Source organism: Rhincodon typus, chromosome 21 (assembly GCF_021869965.1).
Source record: "Rhincodon typus isolate 14 chromosome 21, sRhiTyp1.1, whole genome shotgun sequence".
Classification (NCBI taxonomy): Eukaryota; Metazoa; Chordata; class Chondrichthyes; order Orectolobiformes; family Rhincodontidae; genus Rhincodon; species Rhincodon typus.
In genome coordinates this window covers 16,452,024-16,459,270 of record NC_063352.1, presented here as the reverse complement: position 1 = coordinate 16,459,270, position 7,247 = coordinate 16,452,024, and the positions used below count along the sequence as shown (strand labels likewise).

Below are 7,247 nucleotides of genomic sequence, written 5' to 3'. Positions count from 1 at the left end.
GTCCTCCCTGGACTGACCTATCCCCTTCCTAACTCCCTACCTACACTCACCTTTCCTGGCCCCATCCCCGCCTCTTCGACCTGTTTGTTTCCTCTCCACCTATCCTCTCCTCTCTCCGCCTCCCACTCTCTCCCTATTTATTTCAAAACCCCCTTCCCCTCCCCCTTTTCTGATGAAGGGTCTAGGCCCGAAACGTCAGCCTCTCTGCTCCTATGATGCTGCTTGGCCTGCTGTGTTCATCCAGCCCTGCACCTTGTTGACTCGGATTCTCCAGCATCTGCAGTTCCTACTATCTCTGATCAAGGTCCTTCTGTATTCAGAGATAACCTGCTTCACTGTCCATTTCGCCAAATCTGGTGTCATCTGCAAACTTACTAACCATGTCGCCTACATTCACGTCCAAGTCAATTTATATAAATTGACAAAAAAGCAGTGGACCCAGCACTGATCCTTGCAGCACACTGGTCACAGACCTCCAGTCTGGAGAAACAACCCTCCACAACTATTGTCTCCTCCTTCAAAACAATTTTGTATCCAAATGGCTAGCTCCCCCTGGATTCCATGCGATCTAACCTTGCTAACCAGTCTACCGTGCGGAACCTAGTTGAATGCCTTGCCAAAGTCCATACAGACAATGTCTACTGTGCTGCCTTCAAATTGTCTTTGTCACTTCAAAAATCTCAAGTCAGTGAGACATGGTCTCCCCATGCACAAAGCCCACTAGGCCCAGTGCTCATAAATAACCTACGTGTTCCATTAAAAGTGTCTTCAACAGAATAACCTCTAACTTACTACTCATTGCGGGTCTCCATTGTGATGATATATTTGCTTTTTTTGAATCCACAGCTGCATGCAAGAATTTCTGCATCTTAATGCGCTCCATCCTGCATTGAAATTCACATTTAAAATGCAACAGTTGAATGAGCTCCCTTGCCTCAAAGTCTTAATGGAGAAATTGGCTAGGAGTTCTGTCTACCACAAACTGCGGATCAGTATACTTGGTGTGTTTCCTAGTTTCATGTTCTATTGATTGGCCTGATCAGAAACTTCATAATAGACCCCAAACCATTTGTTCACCACGCAAACCAATTGTAAATAAAGGCACAAAGCCACCCTGGGGGATAATGGGTACTGTGATGAGATTACTTCACTCAAACTCATGGAAGGCCTTAATGAAAAGTACCTAGTCTACTTCAGATTATTGGTAAAGGGTAAGGTACCTCAAAAAAGTATGAGCAACACTACACAGTAGCAATACAAGAGGTGTTCACCACTAACAGGATGTGGCTATCAAGCCAAAAAGGCAGTCTGCTTGAGTCATGTGCTTTGTGACTTTTGGTGCTGGTATGATGCCAGGCATATAGGGCATACATCCCAAAACATTGGTAGATTGTACCAAATAGCATGTCCTTTCAGCTGCTTGCAACAAGTAAAAGGTGTTAATCTTATCCAACCAGCCCAGGGTTGCAAAAGTCATAACAGTACTCTAAAATTAAATGGGATTTTGCAATTGAACATTTGCTGGATAATCTGGAATGTGCGAGGAATTACACTGTCAAATTTAGGACTGTCAGACAGTATGCAGTGTGCTGTACATGCATGTACAAGAATATATATACCCTGTTCTTTGCAGGCAGAGAACACGTACACACCCGTTTCAACCCAACAAAATTGGTAACAGCCATTTGCAGGTTAACTGATCAGGATATTGCCCTGATCAAATACAGTGAATTTGCTTAGACAAAAAAAAATTTAAGAAAACCAGCCTGTTAACTGTCAAATCAGCATTAACAGGTACGTTTTCCACGACAACACCTCCATCAGAGACCACCTGCCAACCAAATCAGTACTCTCTCATCCAGTATAGGTTGGTTTTGCTCTTAGATTGGTGTTCTTGCAAAAATGTCCTGATAAATGCAAATCAAAAAGCTTTGACAAAATGTGCCTTTTCTCAGCAAAAAACAAATCAAAACGCTCCAACAGAACAAAATATTGGCATTTGCATGTTACTTTAAAAGAAAAAAGTATTCTGGCACAGTGGGGAGCATTCCTACCCTCTAGAACAGAAGCTCCAGGTTTGAGTCCCACTCAAAGATTTGATGGTCAAGGAGGATATGTTCACAACAGACAGGCCAAACAGGTCAAGCATCAACCTGCAAATCCTTCCAACACACGCTAATGACAGGTTGCGGGAACGGGAGCGATTCATGGTCAGCCACAGTGAAAAAGAACTTTTGAGACTGCACCACTATTTTCCATTGCTCCAGACTGCAATATACCGGTTGCTACATCAACTCATACTCCCCTCAGGTGAAATGTAGCACACCATCATCACATTACCAAAACATTCAGAATCTAGTTCATTGCTGAAAGGGCTTATAAATTTAAATGCACAGGCTATACAGCAGTTTGAATCATCTAGCACAGAAGGAGCCCCTTAAGCCCCTCATGATGTGCCAACCCGATGAAAGAGCTTTCTAATTCATCCTGCTCACCTGCTTATCGCCACGGTACTGGAAGTCCTTTTTCCCCCTTTTCAAACAGACGCACTCTTGAAAGTTATTGAACCCTTTTAGGCAGGACAACGGACTTTAAAAAAAAACAAACAAAATTTTCTTCCACCTTTGTCCTTTTTTTTGACCCATCGAATCATCAGTCAATGGAAATAGTTTCTAACAATATCAAAAATTTTCAATTCTGAACAGCACTACTGAATTTCCATTGGTCTTCTAAAGAGCAACTCTAGTTTATATAACCGGTGAAAAATGAGTAAAACTGGCTCAGCTTACTGAAGCAACTGTGAGCAAGTTGCATCAGAGGATTTAATTCCAAGAAAGTTCTGATTTTGCAAAAAATGTACCATCAGCATTAAAACCAAGCAATTTTCAGTAATCCAAATCTGACTCAGCAGAACTTCCCCCAATTATGAAACCACTTGTTCAGAAGATTTGTACAGATCTTTATCTTTGAGAAACTGCTGATATGTTAAACGTTAACAGATAATTAGATCTCTTTCAAAAACAAAAGAAAATATAAGTGTCTGTATACGGATGGACGAGAATAGGTCAAAGTTCTATCTGCATGCTGCTCTTAATTCAAGTGTAAATATTGCTAGAATTTCAGAAAGTGCTGTATTATTAGACAGCTGACTCATCATAAATTGAATTCACTCCTTGTTGATGCTGGCTCAAATTTTACAGCCAACCAGTTCCAAGACAATTAAGCAAAACAAAAGTTGAGAATAAAGCAACATACCAATCTCTACGGGGTCACTGCATAACAACTGATTGGTTCGCAATTTCTTCACTGGATGCAAGTTATTTGCCCTTACCTTTAAACAGGTAGATTAAACAGTTAAACAGAGACACTAAAAATTTAAAGGCCTAATAAGCCTCTGATTTTCACTCTAAATATGTGTTTTTACTGTAACATTTGAGTGACAGGAACAAAACATGACAACATTTAATTAAACAATGAGACAGTAACACATTTCATTCCAAACTCAAAACTGAAAACCATGGATTATAGTTACTGTTTTACCAAGTGGCTTACTGGATTTAGTTTCCCAAAATAAGGCTCGAGTCCATGAATCTCCTGCAAGAACTATATATACACAAGCACAAAAAGAAGGAAAACCAACACTCCAGAGCTCCTGTTCCCTTTCTGATCACTACTTAATCATGTGACTTTCACATTCCATTCTTCTGATGTTAATCCCTTTACTCTGTTGTAAAGTCAGAAACTCAGCAACGTTTGCAAACAGCAAAATCCAACAGCCAAGAAAAAAAAAAGATTCTCTGCCATAACAACATCTACATGATAACTTTCAACCACATCCGCTAAGAAACGTACACCTCTGACTAAGTGGTGCTCTCTCAGCACTTCATTTTGAGTGCCAGCATAGATTATGTATTCATGCTTTGGGAATAGAACTCGAACCCACAGACTTGATGGTGAGCCATTCCAACTCACAGGTGAATGTGTTTCTTACCAAGTTGGAGGATGCCACACAGTCTTGAACTGCGAAGTTTCTGCCAAAAAAATTCCAGCCCCAACATCAAACTGTTCCCAACTGACAGATTTAATCCTACTCCCTCTTTGTGGCAACAGCCCTTGGTGTCACATCGGAACGCCAAGATGGGCATCCAACTTCATATTCGTGCCATCACCAAGAACACTTGTTTCCACCTCTATCACCACCCACGGCTCAGGTCATACAATGTTGGAACATTCATTCTCATCTTTTACCTCAAGCTATGACTATGCCAATGCATTCTGATTGGCCTCCCATTTTCTCATGTCTGTAAACTGGAGTTCATCCAAAATTGTTATCTGTGTCTTGACACTCACTCCCATTCCCCCAAACATTTGTCATTGGTTATCTACTATTAGTTCCCACTCAATCAAATGCCTTCGTTTTAAAACTTCTGCATCTTGTTTTTAAATCCTTCCATAGCTTCATGCCTCTGTAGCTTTGGAATCCACTCTAATCCCTTTAATTTTAATTTTGTTCTGCGTAGACCTCCGAGATCCACATATTGCAGTACCTTCAGAAACTGGAACACAGTGCTGGGAACAGCAATGGCCCACATGGACCCTCAGAACAGCTGTGCAGCCACACAGCTTAGAGGGAACATTGCTCACAAGCCTTTCGTTTCTCAGTGTTATACTTTGCTTCATCATGCTCTTGTGAAGCAGGTTGGGACAGTTTATTGGGTTAATGATGTCTAAATACAAGTTTTTGTTGTTGTTGTTGTTGTTGTGTAGTTACAGAAATTGACAGTTAACCTGGTCTCAACTAGGACCAGAACACTAGTAGGGGAGAAAAGTTTTTTTTTTAAAACATATGCATATTTTTAGCATCATCATAAGACATATGTTGAGGTCAATGCTCATAGAGTTGGGCTCAGTATTTATTGTTATAGTGAGATTTCTCCAAATCATAATACAAGGTGATTGCATAGCTCTGGAATCAGTAACAGAGGAGACAAATCTAGAATGATCATGTGAAGACAGAGGTCATAGACACAAAAGAACTGTATGAGAGTCTGCTTTACAATGATTGTGATAAAAAGGGGTGTACGTAGTATCTCTGGGGCTCTTCAACTCCCACATATAAAGAGCAAGCAGCCTCAAAGACAGCACATGTGCAGACACCCACAGAGATACTTCAGACCAGTACCTCCATATGCCAAGTGGCATATTGGCTTAAAACATCTAGAATGATGAATTAGCTCCTAAAGTTCACTACCTTCAAGAGAAGAATCCACTCAAGGACTTCAGAAAGCAGTCAATACCTTTGGAATCTTGGCTCAGCAAGGAGGAGGAAATGAAAAGACATTAAAATACAAACTGCCTCTGTGTACAGGAGTTCAGGATTCTTGCAGAGGAAACATGTGCTGTATTTGATGGGGTTCAGCAAGATAGAGCTGAAACAAAAACAAAGCTGAATCAGAAAATTTTCTGCTCGTTGAAGTCACATGTAGCACAAAGGAAGATGGCTATTAGAAGACAAGCTGCTCAGCCCCAGGACATAGCAGAAGTTCTTCAATGTACCAGATTTAGCTCCTTCTCTCCAAGAAAGTCAGAAGTTAGATGTTTGCTGATTATTATTTCAGTGGTCAATACCATTCAAGTCCATAGATACTAAAGCTGTCTATACTACACACAGCAAAGACCTGAACAGCATTCAGACTTAGGCCGATAATTGACAAGTAACATTTGTACCACACAACTACCAGGCAATGACCAACTTGAATTATTATTGCTGAAAGCTAAGCATAAACATCCTGGGGGTCCTCATTGACAAGAAATATAATTGGACAAGCCGCATGAATATAACAAAGTTGCTGAAAAAGCTCAGCAGGTCTGGCAGCATCTGTGGAGGAGAAAACAGAGTTAACGTTTTGGGTCCGGTGACCCTTCCTCAGAACACGTCAGAGATTGATGTCCTCCAGCAAGTAGCTCACTGTAAGACTCCCCAAAGCCTGGCCACCAACTACAAAGCAGAGATCAGGAACGTGATGGCATACTCCCCACTTCCCTGCATGACTGTGGTAACAATTAGCTCCTCATGTGACACCTTCAACATGTCACTCAAATATGATCTGGTACCCCAATACCAAGACCTGGCTGTAGGATGATGAGCATTAGATTCCAAATATTCAGAGGTATAAGACATTCAAAAAAGACGAAGGTAAAGTTGGAATGGTAGCACTCCCAATCAAAGGTGGTATCAGTGCAATAGTTAGATATGACATTGGCCCAAACAGTCATGATGTAGACTTGGTTTGAGGAATATTAGGGCAAAGTAGTCACTTTGTAGGAGTGATCTACAGGGCTCTATCAGTAACTACAATACAAGATGAAGTATACAAGAAAAAAAAAATTAGGTAATCATGATAAAGGGACAACAATTTCATGGTGACTTTAATCTACATAAAAGCATGAAAAAAAAATCAGACTGGTAATAGCCTTGATGAGGCATTTATGGAATACTTTCAAAATGTCTTCTTAGAGCAGCATGTTCTGGAATTGACCAGAGAGTAGGCTTTAAAAGACTTGGTATTGTGAAACGTGACGTGACAAGATTAATTGTTGAATGCAGAGTAAAGGACCTCCAGGTAGCAGTCACATGACTAAATCCACATCTAATTTAAAAAGAACAAGTCTAAGACTTTTAGTTAAAACTTAAACAAGGGTAACTCCCCGGGCATGAAACCTAAGCTAGCTGAAGTGAACTGTAATATTACACTAGGAGACAGATCATGAGCAAGTAATGGCAGACACTTGGAGATATTTCAGAATACTGAGTAAATACAGTCCTACTAGTCCTAACAATTCCAAGGGAAGAACCCACTATCCATAGTTACCTAAAGTTAAAGGAATGCACCAAACTTAAAGAAAAAAACACTTATAAATTGTGCAAAGGTAAGTGGATGGTCAGCCGGCTGTCATAGTGTAAAGGAAAACACTAAGAAGGATAATGATTACAAATAAATTATAGCTTGAGAAACAGCTAGTTAGATATGTAAAAACAGACAGCAAGTTAGTTACTCCTTTCCTGCTTGGAAAACTAAACAAAAAAGTGTTGTTCCACAAAAGAGAATAGGGAAGTTAATAGTGGATTAGAAAGTGATGATGCAATGCAATAATAGATGCGATGAATATATTTTTTACTTCTGTCTTCACCATAGAGGATACAAAAAAGTAATATTTTTAAATCTGGAGGTTGAAGGAAGAGAAAA

General features: G+C 40.2%; 1 protein-coding gene across 4 annotated transcripts in view; it reads right to left on the bottom strand.

Moving 5' to 3' along the window:
- The window catches only part of LOC109927795 (arf-GAP with dual PH domain-containing protein 1), a 120,577-nt gene that overhangs the window by 107,574 nt on the left and 5,756 nt on the right, over positions 1 to 7,247 (bottom strand). Inside the window, exon 1 of one of the 4 annotated variants that reach the window (XM_048609881.1) lies at positions 3,541 to 3,600. The exons of 2 other annotated variants lie outside the window; for them this stretch is intronic. The gene's annotated coding sequence lies outside the window, so the exon portion shown is untranslated. Of the gene's footprint in view, positions 1 to 3,540; positions 3,601 to 7,247 lie in introns of those variants that run through there. One more of the 4 variants, XM_048609882.1, reaches the window with a different exon arrangement.